Raw genomic sequence first — 23,599 nt, forward strand, 5'->3', positions numbered from 1 at the left:
ACCATAGTTTGCTTTTTTCTACCTTTTGTCCAATCCTGTCCTGGGCCTCCCACCCCAGGACACAATACAGGGTAGAAGGAAAGAGGAATCTTAGAGGCAGTAAGGAGGATCACTCCTAATAATTAACAGAGAATGCCTACAGCGCACCTGGCTTAGACCTTAGTGTTTTGTTTACAAGATTATTTCAGTGTGAACCTCACTGTTATCCCATTTTCCAGATGAGAAAACTGAGGCACAGAGCAGCTAAGTAACCTGCCCAGCCAGTAAGTGAAGGGCTGGGACTTGAACCCTGGCCATCCACTCATGCTCTTAAATGCCATGCATGCTGCCTCCACTGGCAGCTTACTGGTAGAAGCAGGGTGGCAAAGGTCCCTGGAAATCTTTGCTGATCATGGGTTAGAGACCACCTTCTAGGAAACACTTCCAGCCCCTTTCTGTCTCTACACACCTGCCTCACACATACGTGTCCAGGGAAAGGGCAGTTACTTCAAAGTTTCCTTGAGGCCTTTCCTGGACAGCTTCCAGAAGATATTCGCACCACACAGCCCAATTCTAACCTTGGCTGCAGAGACACGGATGTGGGCCTTTGTGCACCAGGGTCATCTGAGACTGGAGCAGAAGCCTCCAGATTCCTGGCACTGAGGGTGGGGAGGAGGTTGGGGGAGACACGGTATCACACCTTACGAAGGAAGGCGTCCAAGAGTCACTCTCATCTGCATTTTGCCAAAGGTGAAGTGCTCTTTCAGCAACCCCAATCTGTCCGGACGGCAGTGGGGCATTTCTGTGGACAGGCCACCCTGATTCAGCGAAGTGCAGACCTGTCTCTGCACCACAAGGCACTGATTCGGTACCCATTACACTGCGTCCTCCAAGCCCGCACTAACCATTTGCTGTCCAGTCCTTGGGGCGAGTACCCTCCGTCTTCCCTGGCCCTCCCTCTGGCCTGTGCCCTCAGGCTGCCCTCAGCACCCCACCTCCCATCGTGACCAGCCTGCTCCTGCCTCATCACCAGACTTCAGGGAGATTTAAGAGTCGATTGCCTTGCCAAGGGTACTGATGACAAGGGGCTGAGTGGGAGGACGATATGTCCCATTCTGAAGGTCTGTGGCCTCGCCCTTAATTCCCAAGGGGATGCTATTCACTGTCTCTCCAACAACCAATTCTTGCTTCTACCAGCCACTTGGCCAGGATGGAAAAAGCCCAACAGATTGGTATTCAATAATACATGTTGAATAAATAAAGTTAATGACAGTTAACATTTATTGAATGCTTCTTAAGTGCCAGGCACAGCTCTATGTGCTTCCCATAGATTATCTCACTCAATCCTCCTAATAAGCCAGTGAGATAGGTAACCATCCTCCCCATTCCACAGAAGCATAAAGACTAAACCATTGGCTAGCAGTGGTGACCTTGGAAATGAACCGAGACTCTGATTCCAGAGTCCGCACGTGTAATCTCTGTGTTGGGCTACAATGAGTGAACAAATGAACAAACACAATGAAGTTAAATTCTAGGAGGAAGAAATCGGAGCTACAGGAGGAGCGCAAGGCAGTGTAATTCCAGAACCCCTTGGGCCACCAATGATTAAGCAAAAGAGAACCGGTTCCCGAAGAAAACCACGTCGACTACAACAGGGCAGATGACCCTGGATACAAGCTCCGTGCAATCCCACGCCAGCCTCCTGAGCTCTAGGCCCTGCCAAACGCTACTGCTTCTGTGACTTGGGCATAGTCTCAAGCCCTTCCAGCCTCAGTTTTCACATCTCTGGGTAAATACCCAGATGGATCAGGTAGGTGACTTCCAGGCTTTCCACTAGCCCCAGTGGACTATACACTTTGCTTCCTAGCAGACCCTGGGGTGGCCTGTCTCCCACTCCTTGCTTCATGTCCTTTACCTTGGTACAGTAAAGTGGTACTTACTGTTCTCAGTTCACCTTCACCCCTTGTGCCTAAGAAAGAAGAAAATTCCCCAGGCTTCCACTGAATCACCTCTAAGGGAGAAACCTTGGCCTAACAGTTCTATCCTTGGCTCTCTTCCTACCTGCCTCTTCCTAGCCTCCTCATTTTCCCAGCAGACAGTGAGATCTGCAGGCAGCACAGATTAACTCACAGCCCTCCCAAGTTATTCATTTCTCTACCAAAGTTTTGTGTCAGCTTGAGTCATGGGAAAGCTCTGCAGCTCTGGTAAGATGGAAACCCAAGAACTGCATTCACCCCCTTGCCGCCTCCCCCAGCGTCGCGGCCAGGAGAAAGCACAGTGACACCCACGTCCCTGTAGCGGTGACGCTCCCCACACATACCCAGAGCGTGTTGAAGCCCTGCTCCCATGGCCAGTGGCCACCATCCATCCAGCTTTCTGGGCAGAGTAGCTGCCTTAGATTAGCTAAGCAAACGGCAGTTTCAGGAGGGTCTCATGCCAAGCCCCCGCTAACGTGGCCCCCATCCAACATGGCTCAGATGGCACCACCCAAGGGTCGACATGAGAGGTTCCCTAGAGAGATGGTCAGAGGGCTCAGCGGTAGGGTCTGGAGTGCCCTTCCTGATTTACTTACCACAGCGTCCGCATCAGCACTCGGAAAGAGGCCAGCAGAAGAGACGGAAGGATTCTCTAAGTCCCCAAACCCAGAAACAAAGTTCAATGGCTCCAACCTTATCAGCTCCAATCAAACAAAGCAGGGGCATATCCAGCTGGGGCCAGAACTCAGAGGCTGGCCCTCTGAATTTCTGTGGTCACCGTTCCCCTGAAGCTGGCTGTGCTCCTCGCTCTTTCAGCCAGAGTTCTGCAGATGCATCCCAGCCCTGCGCTGCTCTGTCAGGAGTTCTGACGCCACCCACCAGGCTGGCCCTGGCCCTGTCAGGCCCAGGAGTGGCCACAGGGGCAGGCTGTCAAGGAGACTGGCTTCAAGAAGTGGCAGCTTAACATTCACGAAGGCTGGGACAAAGGAGCATCAGAGCCTAGCCAGTGGGACTCGTTATCAGTGGAGTCTCGCTTTGGGGTTACCGTTCAAGTTCGCGCGTGTGTGGCCCTGTCTCTTTAAGGACCCGGCCTCTTTAAGTCAAGTTCCCTCTGCAGTCACTCCTGCGACCAGAGCTCATGCGGCAGACAGTGGGCGCTCTTGAGCGCCATCTGGTGACTCAACAGAGCAGCACCTCAGCCACTAGAGGCTGTCCAGCCATGAGGCCTGGAAAGGTCTGCACTCAAATCTCAGCTTCGCCCACAGATTCTGCACAGGGCTGCAGGTTACCCTTGTGAGCAACAAGGGTAGAGGTCAGGAGGAACTCCATTTGGGGTCAGGACACAGCAGAAGCCCCCAAGAGGGGCCTAAGAATAATCATCCAAATCTCCCCTAAGATATTCTCAAATATCTTAGGGGATATTTGAGATACCCGGATTTCCCTAGTCTCCCTGCTTGCCAGCTGCAAGACCTAAAGCATAGCTGTACATACTCGGTCCCCAAAAACACTGGAACAGTGATTCTCAGTTAGGGGAGGGGTAGTTGGTATTGCCCTAACAGAAAGTATTTGCACTATGTAGGAGCATTTTAAAGACAGAGAAGTTAAAATGTCTTGCAATATGCAGAACTGTCCCAAAGAACATCTGTCTCCAAATGCCAACAGAGCTGAGAACACTACTTGATTAGGGGGAACTGAGTATAGTTCCTTGGCAAGCTCAGACCCCCCGTTCTTCTTTTCCCTTTGGTGTCCTCCCTAAATTTTACCTCTGGCCCAGGCCACCTCCAAAAGGGATGCCAGTGGCTCTGGCTACCCCTCCCCAGAAGCTGGCAACATACCTGCACCCAGCCTGCGTTGTATCATCATGACCCCTGGAAGGAAGAAGCAGATGGGCTGATGGGCTAGCTCAGGTCATCAGGAAGCAGTGGATAGTCTCTGAGAAGAAATCACAGACCAGCCCTCCCCTTCCTGCAAGGGAATTCCCTTGCCTTCCTTCCTACATGGATGACTCAGCCTCGCCCTGCTCTCTGTCCCCCTACAGCCCCAAGACCTGCGTCGTTTACATAAGGCACTTTGTAAGATTCTGGTTATGAAACTTTGTGACTCCTAGTTTCCCCTTTCCCAAACTTGTTGCACCCTGCCCTGGGCGAGTCAACTCAGTCTCGTGAACATAGTCTGGTGCCAGTGGCTGACGTGAGAAACCAACTCATGTGACACGTATTCTAATGAAGAAAAAGTAGAAAAGAATGGAACTGGCTGTGGTGGTCAGTGAAAGCTGCACAGTGGTCACCTCTGAGCTGGACGGTTGGTTTCAACAGCCCCAGGCTCACAAGGCTGGCATCACAGCTAGAACGGTCAATCAAAGGAGTAAGCTTCCCAGCAGCCCACAGAAACTAGCGCGCACTTTCTAAAACACATCTGGCAGGTCACTCCTTTCTAAGACCCATCAATGGCTTCCCACGGCTGTCAGAACAAAGACTCCTATCCTCTTGGTGGCACACAGGCCCTGTGGCCTAGCCCCTGCATCTCCTTTCAGTTTCATCTGGCACATTCTCCTCCTTGTTCTCTTTTGCTTTTTCAGGACTTTTGCACAGGTTGATATCTCTGGCTAAAATGCTCTACCCCCGACTCTGCCTGGATATCTCCTACTCTTCTCCTGGTCTAAATGTAAATATTACTTCTGCAAGAAGCTTTCCCGACCCATCGGACCAGGGAGACTTGCACTTCAGGTTACTTAGCGCTCTTGTGAATCACTCAGTGCTGGTTTGCCTGTTTCTTCTGCTAGACTGAGCTATCCAAGAGGGTAGGAACCACATCTCTCATTCACCACTGTAAGCCGAGCACCTTGAAAACGTGGTTTCAATGAATAAATGAGTGAGTGAATGAATGAATGAATAAATGACCAAATATGGTCCTGATCACAAAGGGTCTGGAATGAGGAAGGACAGGTACCTTAGCTAGCCTAGCTTTACCAACTGGAAAAGAACCTCCTGGGCTGGTTTCGATGTCATGTCAAGAATGGCCATACTCAGGGCGGATGGGTGGCTCAGGTGGTTAGAGTGCGAGCTCTGGGCAACGGGGCCGCTGGTTCGATTCCCACATGGGCCAGCGAGCTGCGCTCTCTGCAACTAGAGTGGAGTCAATGAGCTGCCGCTCAGCTGCCCGGGTGGCCAGATGGCTCAGTTGGTGGGAGAATGCGCTTTCAACCATAAGGTTGTGAGTTCGACTCCCGTAAGGGAGGGTGGGCTCCTCCCCCTGCAACTAAGATTGAACATGGAACCTTGAGCTGAGCTGCTGCTGAGCTCCCGGATGGCTCAATTGGTTGGAGCGCGTCCTCTCAACCACAAGGTTGCTGATTTGACTCCTCGACTCCCGCAAGAGATGGTGGGTTGTGCCCCCTGCAACTAAGATTGAAAGGACAGCAACTCAACTTAGAAAAGTCCCAGAAGTACACACTGTTCCCCAATAAAGTCCTGTTCCCCTTCCCTAATAATAATAATAATAATAATTAAAAAAAAGAATGGCCATACTCTCCAGAAAGACTCAGAAAAAAACAACAGGATCATAGGATCAGATTTGGGGCAGGAGAATGGCTGCTCCAATTAATTCTCCAACTGCTCACACAAAATCCCAGCTAAAACTCCCAATGCACAGGGCTCCCGTGCTGAGCGGCCAGCATTTGGTGTGTGCTCTTTTTCACCCAATCAGACTCTGACATGGAAGTGGAATAGGAACTCAGAAATGGTTCAGCCCACTCAGGAAACTTTGGTCTCAATTCTCGGAGTTCTTCTTCCTAGGCCTGTCCCAAATTTGCAATTAAATTTGATTTTTAAAGGAAGGAGGCAACTGGTGCTCTTCCCTGGGAAAAAGCAGTGTTTGAGTGGGTGCCTGCCCTGGGTCTCCTCTTCCTGTTTGGCTGGGAAGCTGAAAAAATAGATGCTGGGTGTCAGCAGGGATCCTGCCACCCCTGTCTGTAGGCTGAAGCTGTCACTCACTGATGCCCTTCCAAACAGATAGCTGGAAAAATCTTGCTTTCAGCTTAGTGAGAGAAAACCGATAATGGAAACTGCTCTAGGGATTCTATCCTCCCAAGGACCGAACTGGAGATGCTCTGCAGACTGGCTGACAGATGGACAGACAGACAGGCCTCGGGCACACTGAGCCATGGGGACCACTGGGCAGGCCTGAGAGCTCTGGAAGGCACTGCCCCAGACTCAGCTGGTCTGCTGGGCACCTGCAAAAAGGGAAGAAGGTTCATTTTCCCTTCACTGAAACAAAGAGACAAACTGAACGCCCAATTTTTAGTCAAGGTCAGATTTGTTGGCCTTGGGTCTGTGATGGTCCAAAAAATCATCCTAGGCCACTGGAATCAGTAACCCAGATAGTTAGTCCTCTAAGCTACCTGCCAGCTTCTCACCTGCTGCCTAGTAAGAATGTTCTGGCATAGTTAATATTCTCAGGCTTCTTGTCTTTCCTGACATGAAGAGACTTGGCAGGAAGAGGCAGTGGTTGTCAGTGAAGGGCAGAGAAATAATAAAGGTGATAGCAACAAACACTTATTTTGTGTTTTCTGTGCCAGCGCTGAGCTAAGGACTCTGTATGTATTAAATCATCGAATTATCACAGTAACCCTCGACTGCTTCAGAATCTATGTCTTAGCCCCTCTACACTCCACTACCTCTCTCCAACAGAAGGGAAATAGCACTAAACTGAGCACACCCTGAATCTAGAGCCTGGCTCTGCAACTAACTTGCTGTGTGACCTGGAGGAACTTCCTTTCCCCCTCTGGGCCTTGGTTTCCTCACCTTGACATGCAGGAATGAAGGTCATCTATGATTCCTGAAAGAGAGATAATGAGGATATACAAGGTGTGATCAAACAACACAGTCAATGTTTAAATAAAACAAAATCTATTACAGTAAAAGACACATTGCCATTAATCCCCCGCAAAATACTCCCCCTCACTTTGAGCACACTTATTCCATCATTCTTGCCACTTTTGGAAGCAGTTCTGGGAGTCCTCTTTTGTGAGTGTCTTTAGTTGTGCTGTCATGGCTGCCTCAACATCCTGAAAATGTTTTCCTTTCATGGTCATTTTGACTTTGAGGATGAGCCAGAAGTCGCATGGTGCCAGATCCGCTGAATAAGGTGGATGAGGACACACCATAATGTTTTTATTTAACAGACACTGCCGCATACCAGAAGCAATGTGCGACACGGGGCGTTGTCATGATGGAGTATGCTTTATGGCACACTTTAAAACACACCTTCCCTCAACTGTAGCTCACAGCTGACCACACCAAACAAGTTGAAACTTGTCATGCAATGTTACTAAGGTTTAATGTGCCAACTCCCATGTTGAAGATCCCTGCCTTTCCGTTGGATGGCACTCGGCAGCAGCATTCACTGTATTTTGTGATCACAATGGAAAGGCTCTGTGTCACACATTGCTTCTGGTACATGGCAATTTCTGTCAAATAAAAACACTACGGTATGTCCTCATCCACCTTATTCACTGGATCTGACAATGTGCGACTTCTGGCTCTTCTCCAAAGTCAAAAATGATCATGAGAGGTAAACGTTTTGAATCAATTCAGGACATCAAGGCAGCCATGACAGCCCAACTGAAGACACTCACAAAAGAGTACTCCCAGAACTGCTTCAGAAAGTGGCAAGAACAATGGAATAAGTGTGTTTGAAGCGGGGGGGGAGGGTGTTTTGAGGGGGATTAATGGCAATGTGTCTTTCACTGTAATAAAATTTTTAAAATTAATTCACCATATATTTTTTTAATCATACCTCGTAGTTATAAGGGAAGGGGAAAAACCTTTCCTCTTTCCCACTCCTCAGGTCCCCAATATTTCAGGAAGTGCGGTGGGCTTTGAGGGCTAGAGAAGTTATTCCTTAGTTCGTGGAATATTCCCTGAGCCCTATATATGACAGGGTTCCTTTGCCTAAGATGCTTATGACAATGGATTTGAGACACGCACAGAAGTCACCAAGAGGCAAGTCAGTGCCTGGTGGGTCTAGACAGTGGGCTGGACAGTGTGTTATAGAGGGAGGGGGGGTGGTCACCATTTTGAACTGAGTTGATGACCAAATGCTTCTTAGACGAAGTGCCATTTGAACTGGCATTAAATATTACATTGGCAAAAATGGTAGGGTGGGGAGGCAGGGCATTCTGGGGGCAAAAGCAATTGCACAGAGGCAAAAATGGGGGTGAAGAGAGGAACGAGAATGGATGACAGGAGAAGATTCTTTGGGGAAGTGGGTGAGACGATAGACTATTGCTAATATAATGCGTGGCCTCAGCATGAATTCAGGGACACAACAGAATCTGCAGCCTTTCTCAGGCCTGTCTTTATAAAAAAGCCTTTTGGGACACACACATACCCCTCAACGCTCACAGAAAGTTTTAGGACCCACCTCTCCCCACTGTGAATCTGTGGGCCAAGGCATCTAGTTACCGAAAGCTCTTCAGTCAACATGTACCTGGCTTCACCGATATATTTTTATATGTTCTGGGCACTGTGTTAAGTATATTACTTTCCCTCTAACTTTTTGCTTTCCAGCTTTGTTGAACAATTGACCGATAACATCGTGTAAGTCTAAGGTATACAATGTGATGATTTGATAGAAGCATATATTGTGAAATGATTACCACAATAAGATTAGTTAATACATCCAACGCATCCATTACCTCACAGTTACCTTTTTTGGGGGTGGCGGGTGGGGGTTGTGGTGAGAACGTTTAAGATCTACTCTCTGAGAAAATTTCAAGTACACCATATGGTATTGTTAACTATAGTCACCATGCTGTACGTTAGATCCCCGGAACTCATTCATCTGATAACTTAAAGTGTGTACCCTTTGACCAACATGTCCCCATTCCCCCTATCACGACCCCAGCCCCTGGTAACCATCAATCTACTCTGTTTTTATGTCACTCTCGTTTTTAATACATGACCCCTCTGTGTGGAGGATATGATCATGTTCCCCACTTTATAGAAGAGGCTCAAGGTCCCCCCTCTAGTAAGTGATAGAGACAAGTTCACTCAGATCTGACTGGGCCTAGAGCCCAAGCTCCCCAACCACTGATGTGGACTGAATGTTTGTGTCCCCCTGAAATTCATAGATTGAAGCCCTAATCCTCAGTGTGATGGCATTTGGAAGTGAGGTCTTTGGGAGGTGATTAGGCTTAGATCAGGTCATGAGGGTGGGGCCCCGATTATGGGATTAGGGCCCTTATAAGAAGAGGAAGAGAGGAGACAGCTCTCTCTCTCTCTCTCTCTCTCTCTCTCTCTCTCTCTCTCTCTCTCTCTCTCTCTCTCTTTCTCCTCTCTCTCACAGCAAGAAGGTGGCACACTACAAGCCAGGAGGAGAGCCCTCACCAAGAACCCACCCATGCTGGCACCCTGATCTTGGACTTCCCAGCCTTCAGAACTGTGAGAAATAAATGTCTATCGTTTAAGCCACCCAGTCTATGGTATTTTGTTACAGCAGCCTGAGCTAAGACAGCCACTGAACAACCATAACCATCCACCAGTCACGATGCTGCAGAAAGCACTGTAGCCTTTAACAGGACAAGATTCTTCACTAGGAAGGAAGGCGAGGTACCAGGTACCTGACACTAACATGAATTTATCAGCAAAACTCTCAAAGCTACTCTCCAGGGGGAGTGGCAAGGAAAAGAAGACATAATGATGCATTACCACCCTCTTTCTCCTCAACTGAAGTCTGACAAGCTCTTGGGTCTTTCGACTACTCTGTGGGCAGGTATCTGGAGCATCCCTGGTGGTAAGGGTGTTTTCCAATGCTGTAAGAGTTATCTAGTCTCTGGGGCATGTCTCTCACAGAAGCAGCCCCCAGCCCTGCCTGGCCTAGGTTCAGCCAAGTATTGTAAGAAGCATCGTAGGGAAAATTATTCCTTAGCTAATCTCTCAGGGGAATGCAGGAGAAAATTGGGGTATCAGCTCTACATCGGCCTCATTCAAACTTTCCGGCCCTAAAGAAGAGGACCAGTACACTCAGAACTTTCGTGACATTTTTCTGTGCTCTGAACAGAGCTAGAGGCCCTGGGGGATGATACCACCACATGGTGAGGTATGAGAGATTCGCTTTCCTAAGGAAGGACCTGTACTTCTGAGAAACTTTCCTATAGCACTTCAAAGGGCAAAAGCTCTGAGGAATTCTGAGTCCCCGGCAGTGCCACCTGGGCACCAGCACTTTCTAATCCTGAGGGGTTATCTAACCTCTGAGGCATGTCTCCCACAAGGCAGCCCAGCCCTGCCTGGTCCAGACTCAGCTGAGTATTATAAGGAGCCTGTAAAGAGAATCATTCCTGTTCTGGAAGCACCAGGAAACAGAGTCTGATCTCATGGTCTGGGGTGGAGAGGGGGGTGGCTGGGGGCTTGGAGCCGCAGCAACTCAGCTTCATGCCTAATGGGTTCAAACTTCCGCCCCTGGCCACCCCCTCCAGGGTGAGTCCCATGCTCAATTTCTAGTCTGACAGGTTGCAGACAGGAAACTATTGTCCCTCTGCCTCCGGACTCCTCCAAAGTCCCAAGCTCTAGGGACCCCCTTGGGTCTTAGCCATGGCTCAGATGAAACGTGTTTCCTCACCTTAACATTCGTCTCAGGGCCCAAAGTCTTCTAGACAACTCATTGCCCAATCCCCCACATGCCCCACTGAGTTATTTTCCAGGTTCCTATTTCTGTCTGATTATGCAAGTTTCTTTCCTCCAGGAAGTCACAGGCTCATCACATGAGAGTAGCCACAGCGCACCAGCGGAGGGGGTATGGTGCTGGAAGGGGTTCCCTTTCCTGGACCCCAGGCTGGTCTCCAGAGCCTTGGGTGGTGACTCCCCGCTCCCTGCAGCCAACACAGGGAGACTGGCACACCCAGGGAAGATCAGTGCAGGCCCAAATGAGATCATGACTTGGTTTTCAGTCTCCCCAGGGAACAGTCCCTTCTGCAGGTGGCCCCTGCACATGGGATCTATGCCAGGCAGCCCGACGCAGGAGACAGTAGCAACCACTCTGTATAGGCCAACAAGGACATGGTACCTCCTCTTAATACCAGCTGGACCTGGCTCCAGGCCTATTCTGCACCTTGGATCCCTGGCTCTTGGGGCAAATGCACCCAGCTGACTGATGGAGCAAAGCCAAGCAAGAGGCCTCTGAGACGGGAACGTTTGTTGCTTCTGCACATGACTGGCCAGAGCCTCCATACTGGGGCTTTAAGGAGGCTGGTTTTTCTGGGCTGCTTTTGTAAAAGAGACTCTATTGGCCTCCCACCACAGCTTACCACCGATGAGGAAGCAACCGGAGACGCTCTGGCCCTCAGAGCTCCTGGTTCCCTGTTGTTCTCTGGGATGCCACACATGGAACTGCACACGCAAGCTCGCCACATACCTCTCCAGGCCTACCAGGAGCCTTGACTTCCTACAAAGGCCACTAACCCCAACACTAGCACATGTGGACACATCTACCCAAGGCAGCACTTCTGCTGATTTCTAATGTGGTTTCCAAAACCAAAAAGGAAAAGGTTCTGTCTTGCTGAGGAGAGCATGGTCCGAGACACACCAGGAACTGACTTCCCACGTGGCCTGCCTGATCCTGCAAGCACAGGTGCCCGGTTTGTAGGAGGAGGCTGTCTCCCTCCGAGACCCTCGTTCCTAAAGGTGTGGAGCTTCGCTCAGAAGTGGTTAGAGTCACAGACACCTAGTTCTGATAAGCTGGAAAGTTCTCTCCAGCTCTGCAGGTAGCAGGGAAGAATGGGGAAACAGGTGAGCGGTGCCAAGGTCCTGCTGGAAGAACACCCAAGCTGCTGGCTCCGATGCCACACTGCAATTAGCATCTTGTCATTTGCTCATTTGTATGCATTTTAATCATCGTCAAAAGGCTGCATGGAAGGTGTGAAACATATAGGCTGTTGAGGATTTTTAAAAAAAATAAAACAAAAATTATAAGTTTATTCCATTTTTTCCTGTTGCAAAAGTAATAAAGCCACAATAAAAAAATTTTTAGACAATAAAAGAGTAAAATGTGATCCGTAAATGCACCACCTTGATTAGCATTTGCCAGCCCTCCTTGGCACGCATACAATGCGGGTCTTTACATAGTTCTCATCAAAGCTCCCCAGATTGCGCTGGGAACTGCTCAGCCGCTGATTCTTGGCCAGTCCAGCCTTCATTCTCGCCCCCTGTCCTGTTACATCCAGGGCAGGTGCTATCTCGGTAAGCAAGGCAGGACCTCGCTTCCCTCAGGGTCTGCTGGGCCCCAGACACAAAGATGAACCTCTGGAGGGAACAGAAACTCTAGTTCCTCGTCCAAGTTTGTTCACAGTACAAGGAAGACGTCGCTGGTTCCTTGTGGAAGGGAGGACTATTAATGGCTTGTCAGTGCTGTCCAGGGTCACCAGACATAAAGTGTCATCCGTCGTGTCCTCAGAGGGAAGCTGAGAACTGCTTCTGACAGTGCCTCAGCCCTCTTCCTTCCCCAGGGCTGGGCAACAGCGCTGAGATTAGAAGGAAGTCTTGGGGTTGAGCAGAGCTACCCACCAGCCTCATGGGGGGCTGTGTTAGTGACATCAGCGCTTTAGCCACAGAAACTGAGGAGGTGGCGAGGAGTGGGGTGCAGGGAGGATAATAAGGAGAAATTTACGTTTGCGTTCACTGCCCAGACAGGGACAAAGTGAGTGGAGGGCTGGGTTTGCCATTCCAATCTCAGGAGCACAGGAGAGAAGTCCTTTCCAAGCTTTGTCACATTACGGCACATGCAGGAAACACCAGTGTTGGCACAGCATATGGGGGTCAGCAGACAAAGCCGTCAGTGGTCAGAGGCAGGGTGCACCTCACTGCCCCATCACGTGCCTAGCACCCTGAGACTGACTTCGGTGTTCCCCCACACCTTCAACCCACCCCAGGCACACTGACTGGGAAGTTTGGGAGAGGGGGAGGGGAGAGATGGCCTCTGCTTCTAACAAACCCTCCCAAGGCGCCTCAGGCTTCATAAGCATTTCTGATTTTAGAAGTCCCCACATGGCCATGATAAAAATCAATGCAACTCCCTCTCAGGCAGCAATCCCAGCCTCCACAGCAGGTGAAATGAGGTGATGTCCAGGTGAGTTCACCTGCATACTCAGTCAGTGGGGCTAAGGGCACACATCCCAAGCAGATAGCCTATCTGCTGGACATGGCTGCTGATAAAACAGAATTGATAGCCTGGAAGAGAACGTCACGGTGTGGGCCAGGTATCAATTATGCCAATCTTGTCAAAAGGTTCCTATGTCACAGCCAAGGTGGAGACTGATATTTACTTTTACAAAAGCAGAACTGCCAACACAGTCGTGGTTCTTCTCTGATGCTCCCCGCTGGGGTTCACCCATCCTTCCAAAAAGGGGGGGTAAGGACACCTGCTAATCCCCCCCCCCCCCCCCAGCACTGCTGCCAAGAGCTTCGGTCCCCTGCATGCAACAGCGGCTCCCATAGCAATGGCTTCATGGGGCCAGTTTCTGGGCTGCTCTTCCGGATGCAGACTTGAATGGTTTAGGTCAGGATGTGGGTGCTGGAGATAGAACAGACCTGGGTACGCGACCTAGTGTCCTGAAGCTATTTAACCTCTCTGAGCCTCTGTTTCTTTCACTGTAAAATGAGGATGGCAATGGTAACTGCCTCAGTTGAGATAGTGGAGAGGCTCAATGAGATAACGGATGTAAGATACACAGCACAGCGCCTGCTCCATCACATGCACCGAGCAATGAATGCTCGTTATTATCATCATGTTGGCTAGGCCACACACACGCACACTACATCTCTTTCCTGAGGGCCAAAACAACGCAAACCGCAAACCATGAAACAACACCCTCCCTGCTTCCCGCCCCCCAAAAATGATTACAGCAAACTTAGTAAAGAGATAGTGTGAGTACCGTGTTTCCCCAAAAATAAGACCTGGCCGGCCCATCAGCTCCAATGCGTCTTTTGGAGCAAAAATTAATGTAAGACCCGGTCTTATTTTTAATATAAGATGGGTCTTATATAAGACCGGGTATAATATAATATAATATAATATAATATAATATAATATAATATAATATAATATAATATAATATAATATAATATAATATAATATAATAATATATAATATTTATCTTTTGCTCCGAAAGATGCATTAGAGCTGATGGGCCGGCTAGGTCTTATTTTTGGGGAAACACGGTAGTACTGAGGTTACCAAAACCTAACCACACACTTTGTTTTCTGTAGGTGTCTCATTGTCATTGCAGAGTTAACAACTCATTAGTGTTTTTAATAGTCAAAGCAACCCTATTCCTCAGAAGTGTGCCCCCTCTAGACTTTGTTATTCAATAGCAGTTAGAATAAGAAAAAGATGATCCATCTAGAAAGACAATCCCTAGCCTTAAATTCAGGGCTCTCACGCTTAAAAGAGGCAGGAGCTTCTAGACTGTTAAAGTTCCCTGAGAGATTTCAAGGGTAATGGAAGCTGCAAAGTTAAATACAATATACACTCTCTCAACACACAGAATTTTCTCCAAGGCACCAAGGCCAAGCAACCTCCCTGAGCACAAGGGAAACTGAGGTCTGAAATGTCTAAGTGTGCTCAAAGACAAAAAAGATATATGGGTAGATTTTTGTTAAAATTGGACATCTTGGATTATCCAGAGTAAACATGTCAACATGTTGAACCAAAAAAAATTTTTCTTAAAATCAGAAATTAGTGTATACCCATCCGAATACACACACACACACACACACACACACACACACAGAGTTAGGGTATGTCTCAGTATTTAGGGACGTGCTGCCATCCAGAAGGACCTCTTATAATAGATTCAGCTCTACTACAGCCCCACAGTTCCCATCAAAAGAAATCTCATCTATTTCTATTACTTATCTTGGAGTTCCACTGAATCGCTCCTTCTAAATTGCAAATTGCTGCCTTTTCATATACTCTGCACCATACAGTCTGCAAACACAAATGTGCCAAGAGCACACACACACATACACACACTATGAAGTCACATTTAAGGGCATTTTCCCTGTGGACAGCAAGGCCCAACTTCCCAACCCTCTTCTGGAGGACGCCCGCTGTGGTGCGCCCACCGTGCCCTTTTCATGTGTTGACACGCTAGCTCTTGGTAAATGTTGCATGAAATCTGATGACCCTGTTAGGGAAGAGAACATGATTCAGTCATCTGTTCCTAATCCGCAGACCCTTGATGAAAGTCTGTCTAAATTTAGGGTTTAGAAACACTGCGGCTGGAAACAGCTGGCTTGAAGACAAACGGCCCTCTGGTTTCCACGAGGAGGCCCCAGCTGCCGGCGAAAAGGGTCGATTCAGCCCTCTCCGCTTTCTACTATTTTCTCCGTGAATGCTAGTGAGCAGCGGTTCCTGGGGAGACCCCTTGGATGGGGCTTCTGACTCCAGCGATGCTCCCCGCGGGCTCCCAGGGGGCGGGGCCGGATGGGGGCGACGCCGCAGGCGCTGTGACATTTAAATGTGACATGCGGCACCCGCGGCCAAACTCTGCCTCCGCCTACACGCGTGATTAATTCTACATCAAATCAGAAGCTGTGCGGCAGCCGCTGCTCTAGAAGTCGGGCTTGGTGGGCCCCGGGAGATGCCCTTTATCTGAGATTTACACAGTTACTGCCATGCAAATGCACTCAGGGCTGGGGACCCTGTTTATGTGACTCGTGCGAGAAGGCAGATGCCGCAACCCACCGGAAGTCTATCGACACCCTCCGCAACTCGTTGTGGTGGAGGTGCGAGAAAAGAAGGGAGGCCCAGGCTGTCCCCAGGCTCTCCGATGAGACCAGACCGGCCAAGGGGGTGTGGTGTACGAGTGCGTCCCGCCCCACCTCCGCCAAACCACCAGCAGGAAGCGTTGTCCACTCCAGGAGGCGCTGGCAGACGCGGAAGGTGAAACCAGCTCCAACCCTTTATTCTGGCTTTAAAATAAACAGATCAAAGAGTTTTTGTTTCCTGGTCTCAGGGCGGGGTCCACTGGGAAAATCCCCGGAGCAAAGGGGGAATGAGCGAAAAGGCAGGCCCAAGGCGGGTGGCCCGCCCACTTTCCCCAAACTCATCCTAGCTGACGTCATTACCAGGGTCTCCCGGATTTCCCCCAGGGGCACTTGGGGATACAGGGTCCCTATAACTTGAAAACCTTTCCTGGAGGCACTTCCAGATATCTTTTCACGGGGCTTAAAATGCCCATAGCAAGAGGGAAGATCTGAAATCCAGATTAAAAGTCTCCTGAAATTCAAATGATCAGGCAAAGGGCTTGCCCACTCAGGTCTCCCAAAGGAAGCTGCTAGATGAGAGTGTAGCAGAGCTGAGAGACCCCAGTGTCCCTTGGGACTCCCTCAGACCGTTTTTTTGGTTTGTAAGAAATACACCACTGAGCAAGACTCATACATTTATTTTTCAAGAGTAGTGCTTTGATCTGCTGAAAAAGAAGCACTGGCTCTTTTTCAAAGTGAGAAGCATGGATTCAAACTAATTAGCTGTGGGCCCCTTCACACATTATCCAATCTTCTTAGGCCTCAGTTTTCTCATCCATAAAATGGGGTTAATAATACTAACCTCTTACGGTTATTGTGAGAATAAATGGAACAATACACAAATTAGACACAAATCCTTGTACATATGCCATAAAAGGACTGGAAGGATATATAACCTACAACAAACTGTTAACTGCAGGTTTCTTCTGGAGAGAGGATTGGAAGTGACGGGGAGAGATGAAAAGAACTGGCATGTTTTACTGCAAAGACTTCAGTACTGTTTGCATCTTTTATATTGAAAATACATTTATGCATAATACAGGGACTGATTCATGGTATACTAGGTTGTTAATTTTGAAAACTGAGATCTTAGCTCTAACTCAGTTTTCCTTTGGGGCTTCTGGTTCAAGGTGGCAGACTGGGCATGTAGTGTTTTTGTTTGTTTTACACTATTATGATAAACTTGTCATATGCTTCTCCTTCTTAAGCCAAATCTCTAGACATGATATAAATCACATATTAACACAAAACCTGTAACAGCCCAGGAAAATGACACAGGGGACTCTCAAGGACCAGGAATTTTAAGTAACCCCTGAAAGAAGGGGATCGAAGGAGGAAACCACAGGCCACAAAATGCCCAGGAGAGAAGTGCTGCCAGCACGTGGGGTGCAGGGAAGAAGCAGATCCTGCAGCAGGAAAGCATCCAGGGGCAGCCACCTGGGAGACCAGTGGACAGGATGCAGGAGTAGTGCCCAGATGCCCCTCCTCTCCCATCTCCCTTTTCCCAGACCCAGAGCCCAACAGGCTCTGGCTTCAGCTCCCTTTTTCACTCTGTGGCTTTTATTCCATTTCTGGTGCATGGAGATGTATATCTTATTTTTAAGCACATCTCTATCTTTTTTAATTAAAAAAAAATGTTTTTACTTATCACGACTTTATTTAGAACAGAGGGACACGCTTAAAGCATGAATTCACAGCATGAAGTTGATCAAAAAAATTTGAAGTGATCAATTTCTCAGGAAAATATAAAGTCCAAATGTTGGTTTGGAAAAAAACAAAAAAACAAAAAACCTGAATAAAGGACTAACCCTTAAATAAATGGACAAGTAGGCAAAGACCTACACACAAGACCCAGGTTATAAAGGCAAGAGCTCCCAAACCTTTACCAACAGAAAATGCCCATGTTACATAAACTGTTTCAGGGCATAGGAGAAGATGGGAAACTACCTAATTTCATGACACTACCATAATTCTGACACTAAAACTGGGTAAGGGCAATAAAAGGAAAGAAAACTTAAGTCAATATTTTCTATGATATGCAAATGATCTTAATTGCAATTGGCATACTGAATCCAGCAGCGTTTCTTAAACAAACAGTGCATCTCAGGCCGCTATGCATGGTTGTGCAGATTACACACTGCACAACTTGCCGTCATGTGCATGAGTTTTTTAATGAACAATAGAGCAGCCTGCAACCCTGTAAGTCAGATCAAACGGGGTTTATTCTAGGAATATCAGCCTAGATCAACGTTAGAAAATCTTTTTGTGCAATTCACTACATTGATAGATTAAGGAAGAAAGGAGAATACAATCATCTTAACATATTTGAGAAAAGCATTTGTTAAAATTTAATACTGATCTCTGCTTAAAGAGAACAACAACAAAATAATACTCCTGGAAATTAGCAATAAAAAGGACAACAAATTTCCTTAAGTAAATCTATAATTAGCATACTATTCAATGGTGAAGTGTCAAATGTATTTGTATTAAAGAAAGAAACAAAAAAATGGGCAAAGAATATCACAAAGAAGAGGAAATAGGAATAGCCAAAAAATATAAGATATAGTGCCTCATTAGTAATCAGGGTCCGAGGTACATTGAGATGCCATTTTTTTTTGTCCATTAGATTGGCACAAGTGAAAAATAATAACAAATGTTGGTGAGAGAGTGAACAGGTTCTCTCAAAAAGTACAGTGAGAATATAAACTGGAATAACATTTTTGGAGGACAATTTGACAATATCTATTAAATTTTAAGTGCACATATTTTTCAATTTCGCAATTCCATGTCTAGCTAGTCTCCAGAGAAAAATGCATGGCTATTCACACATGGGTTGTGTACCGTACATGGTTTTTCATTTTCATTGTGGAGTTGTTTGGAATAGGAGAAATCAGGATACCTTGCTGGGGATTAGATTTGCCCCTGTTGCCTTTTCTCCAGTGTAGAAATGCTTTGGAATCACAGACCTTATAATTATTCCCTTAAAAGATCCAGCACTTTGGAGCCACTGATATCAGAGGTGGCCTCTTTGCTATAGTTGAGGAAAGAGGGTGCTAAGAAGACCCGCTGTGTTCTAATGGTTTAAAAAGAGAAGTAGCCAGCCCCCCTCCCCCCCCCCCCCACACACACATTGGGTCCCCAGGGATGGAAAGGAAGTGGTGGATGATAGAACTTGTCCTGCTTGGCCTTCCTGGGCAGATTGACACATGGGAAACAGCTCTGTCTGTGACCTGAAGGAACTAGGTATTAGGAGCAGGAGCCCCCAGCCGAGCTCAGCACTGAGGAATTGACATATTCCCCTCCAAGAACAATGGCAGTTCGATCAGTGGGTCTCAATCAGTGCATTCCCACACTGCCTTTGTGTACCAGGGTCATCTGTTGGCCTGTGCAGTGAGACGTTCTCAGTACTGCGAATGAAACTCAGGTTCTCTGCCAACTTGGGGTATAGAGGCACCAACCAATGCTCCCTTTTTGACTCTCTAAGGAAGAGCTTCAACAGGGATCGGATGGGCTTTCTGCTGGTAGGCAAGTGGGCACTGGAACTGAGGAAAAAGTGCCAGAGGATGTGCCTTCAACATTGTGGAGTGGGTGCTACCACTTCCGTAACTACTGGTCAGCTAGCAAAGATGTGGTTGTTCCTGTTTAGTATTTGAACAGCAGCGGCTGTCAACAGTTTATAAAGGCCTACCTTGTATCTCGTGAGCCAGTGAAAGCATGGGTCTCTAGTGTATGTATATCTAGGCAGTGAAAAGCTGTTTACTAGCCTGTTTACTCCCACAGTGAGACTGAAGGTTCTTGAAGAAGAGGTTTGCACCCTTTCCCCAGATACACTGCTCGGCACAATTCAGGCGTCGATAAAGGTTGCTTTAATGGTACCTGCATCCCTTTCTCCTAGAAAGAAGGAGTGTATGGTAGCCCAGAATTGATGCCTCCTGGTCATAAAATCAGACATACAATGCTTTCCTCCTGGAACCTGCTTTGAAGTGGGTGACGTTTTATTATCCAAATCTTTCTCTTTTAACTCTCTAATGCTTGGTGAGTTAGATACTCCATAAACGTTGAGCATTATAGTAAAGGTGTTTTGTTAACTTTTTTTTTTTTTTTTTTTGGTTAACTTTTTTTTAATTGATTGTTTTGGAGGTTATAAGTACTCCCTGCTCTCCACAGTGACTTTTAAAAAACACCAGAAAAAAAGTTCCATTTTTCAAAACCCAGTAGGTTTGCCTACTTACAAACTCAGCAGTTTTCAAATTTCAGTGAAACTGTCATCTTAATTCCACACAGATCAATCTCTGCCCCCAAAGAAAACACACCCATGTATTTCATGGCACCTACATTTTAGCCACTGAAGGCTGGTCTCTTGGAGAGGGAGAAAGTAGAGGCAGGAAGTAATGGAATCTGGGAAGGCAGAGGTTCAGCCTACCTGTGTTGGGACTTTGGGGCAGTCGCTTGTCACCTGGGTGGTAAGATGTGACCCAGTGCCCTCCTTCCCCAGAGCTCAACAGGAGGAATGAACGTGGGTGAGCATTCAAAGCCGGAACGTGACACCTTCAAACACCACAATCACTACCTGGGGCAGCAAGACGGCCACCTACATCATTCAGACCACCCCTGGCCAAGTGTTTTGAAATAGCGGATCTCAATGGACTTCTCTGTCCCATCCACCACGTGTCACTCAGCTTCCTGCTGCTGTGCGTGCTCTCAGGCCAGAGGTCACCTTGGGCTTCTCCTCTCCCCACTGCGTGCTGGCTCCTAACACAAATAGATGACTTTATCCACGGTCTGGCAACTCCTTAGCCACTCACACACCAACTCAAAAGGGCTTTTCCCTCCATTTTGCTTAGAAGCACTTAAAGTTCTTAAGTAAACTGGGGATTTTGTTTTGTTTTTTGTGTTGGCTTCCTGTTAATGTGAGCCTTTGGGGCTATATGGGCAAAAAGGGCCTCCCTAGACACGATCCACTAACTCGACTTCTGGGTATGTACCCAAAAGAATTGACAGCAGGGTCTCAAAAGGCATTTTTACACCAGCCTTAGTCACAGTTACTAAAATGTGGAAGCAACCAAGTGGCCATTGACAGATAAATGGACAAGCACAATGTTCTTATCCATACATGTACGTACAATGGAATATTATTTAGCCTTAAAAATAAGGAAATAAAGAGCCTTTAAAAGGAAGAAATTCTGACATATGCTACAATATGGATGAACCTTAAGGACATTATACTAAGTGAAATAAGCCAGTCACAAAAAGACAAATACTGTATGATTCCACTAATATGAGGCACTTACAAACTAGTCAAATTCATAGAGACAGAACGTAGAACGGTGGTTGCCTAAGGCAGTGGGAAGGGGGATGGGAGCTGTTTTATGGGTATAGTTTCAGTTTTGCAAGATGAACCCAGTTTTGGGGGTGGATGGTGGTGATGATTGCACAACATTACCAATGTATTTACTACCACAGAACTGTACACTTATAATGGTTAAGAGGATACATTTTGTTATGTTTATTTTACCACACTAAACATTTGGGGGGATAAAAGGGATATAATGTATATAGCCTCACTGTTTTCCATATTTGGTGACAACTATAATAAAATGTCTTTTTCAATAAAACAAACTATAAAAATGCACATTTAAAAAAAAAAAGGACAGTGACCATCCCCTCACATCAAGCCTAACTCTGGGGTGCTAAGAACCCCCTGGACTTGTTAAAAATGTAGATTCCAGGTTTTGCCCGGACCCACTGAGATTCCACATCAGGGGGGACTAGGCACAGTCCCCTAGGCACTGTCTTTTTACAGTGTCTCCTGCAGAGAACTCTGACTTGCAGTCACTTCTTCATGTAGATTATTCCAAAAGAAGGTTAATAGTTTAGTAATTTCCTCCATCACTCTTTCAGGTTAACAAGCACACACTTGTCAAGCAGGTAGGACACAGAAGGCACTAAGGCAGATGCTAGGAAAACACAGGGTGAATAGTCATAGGAGTTATTTAGTGAGTCTTCACTATGCGTTAGTCAGGCACTTGTCTGAATGCTTACCGTGGATTAATTTAGTTAATCCTCACCAACATTCCAGGAGGTGGATGCTATTAACACACCCATTTTGCAGATGAGAAAATCAAGGCACGGAGAAGTGAACTAACTTTTTTAAATCCTCACAACTAATAAATCTGGCTCTAGAGCCTGCACCCTTTACCACCATAAACCAAGTCCTATTTTCAGAGAGCTTTGTGAGGTGGGGGTACCTTAAAATGACCATAATAAGAGGCAGATTGAAACCCGTATTAAATTGAGATACAGAGACAAGCACCGAGGGAGGAGCCCTAGCTGGGATGATGGTGTGGACTCAAGAGATTTTTCACCCTTTGGCCAAACGGCTTAAAGCAGTGTGAAATTCCCCAGAAAATCCTCGAATGGAGCCACAAAGAATCAGCAAGAGTCAACCCACCCAATACAGCCCAGCACAGATCCACCGCTTGTTCTAACACAGATGTCTTCAAGACATGGCACTACACAGCTGCAGCCCGGGACCAAAGGAGAAAGCTGGCTATTTCCACTTTTCAGTTTCTAAAATCTCTTTTAGAAAGATTTTGCAATGTGCTCAGGTCAGGCTGAGAAGTGGTTAGATGTGAAACTGCTGATTGTAGCCTTTCCTTCCACCCTGTGTCTGCCTGCAATGGATTCACCTCAAAACTGTGAAGTGGGAGGACAGAGAAAGCTGTCAGTCAATTTGAGACCCAATAGTAAACTAAGGGGCGTCTAGAGCAGGAAGATGACCCTATTTTAGGTGCTAAGCAGACATTATTAAGCCTGAATTAAGGTTGCAGAGGTTGAAGGTCATTTTCCTAACTCGTCAATTCTTGTGTGGTAGCTTCTCAGAGATTGTGTGCAAACTGCAGCAGACACTGTCTAACCTCATAGTAAGCTCACTTCTTCAAAGATGACAGGCTCTGTGGTTCCAAAGAAACAAACTGGTTAAAAAAAGGCAGGTAAGACACTTGCTATTTTGAAGAGGTGTGAAATGCTGTCTGGGACTCCTACTTTTTTTCCTTTCTAATCTTAAAGATGAGCTATTAGAGGTTCCCTCCAACCTAAAAATTTATTTTGGCTTTCATCAGTTTTTGAAATTTATGATACTCGTATATTTTATTGATATATATCTCTCATGAGTAACTGTCTTAAGTTTAACTTACCTACTTAACAAGGCTAGATGCTAAAATGTCTACAGTTAACCCAATTTAAATGAAGAAAACAGGAGAGATTTTATATACTACTAGATTTACGATGTGTCTCTAAAAACTCTGATTATAAATGTCCTTTACCCTCTAAATTGGCAGCTCTTTCAATGCATATATAAGCACAAGAGCCAAGCTGTATTTCTTCCAAGTAAGTAACTCAGGTGAAATACTATGGCCCAAATCTAATTTTGATATCCTAAATCAATGCTTTCGTGGTACATATGAATTTGAAGCATGAAATTAAAAACTGAATGGTTGTTTCTCTCCTTCTCTCCCCAATAAGCCAAACCAAAAAAATAAAAAAGGCACCCACCCTTGGAAACATTTCAGAGGCTAAAAGAGGCAACAAGAAAACAGGTCCAGGGAGATGTGGATTTGGGGCTTACTGACCTTGGTGGCAGACAGCCGGGGTCCACCAAGGATTCCTGCCCCAGCCCCCTCCCCAGAAGAGGGCTGTTGCTGGGGAGCAGCTGCCCAGGCAGGAGCTACACTTGCCAGGACGTCTGCATCTAAGAGGGGACAGGTACCTCATCTTTGCCAGTGAGCTATGAGCCAAAGACATGGGTATCACATCTGGGCTAAGAGAGAGAAGGAGCAAATG

General features: G+C 47.0%; 1 protein-coding gene across 3 annotated transcripts in view; it reads right to left on the minus strand.

Annotated features, from left to right (window-relative positions):
* The window catches only part of ABR (ABR activator of RhoGEF and GTPase), a 173,598-nt gene that overhangs the window by 135,593 nt on the left and 14,406 nt on the right, over positions 1 to 23,599 (minus strand). The window contains exon 1 of one of the 3 annotated variants that reach the window (XM_019739466.3): positions 2,552 to 2,976. The exons of the other annotated variants lie outside the window; for them this stretch is intronic. The gene's annotated coding sequence lies outside the window, so the exon portion shown is untranslated. Of the gene's footprint in view, positions 1 to 2,551; positions 2,977 to 23,599 lie in introns of those variants that run through there. 3 annotated transcript variants of the gene reach the window in all.

Source organism: Rhinolophus sinicus, chromosome 12 (genome assembly GCF_057876585.1).
Source record: "Rhinolophus sinicus isolate RSI-liver-muscle chromosome 12, RSI-T2T, whole genome shotgun sequence".
NCBI lineage: Eukaryota > Metazoa > Chordata > Mammalia > Chiroptera > Rhinolophidae > Rhinolophus > Rhinolophus sinicus.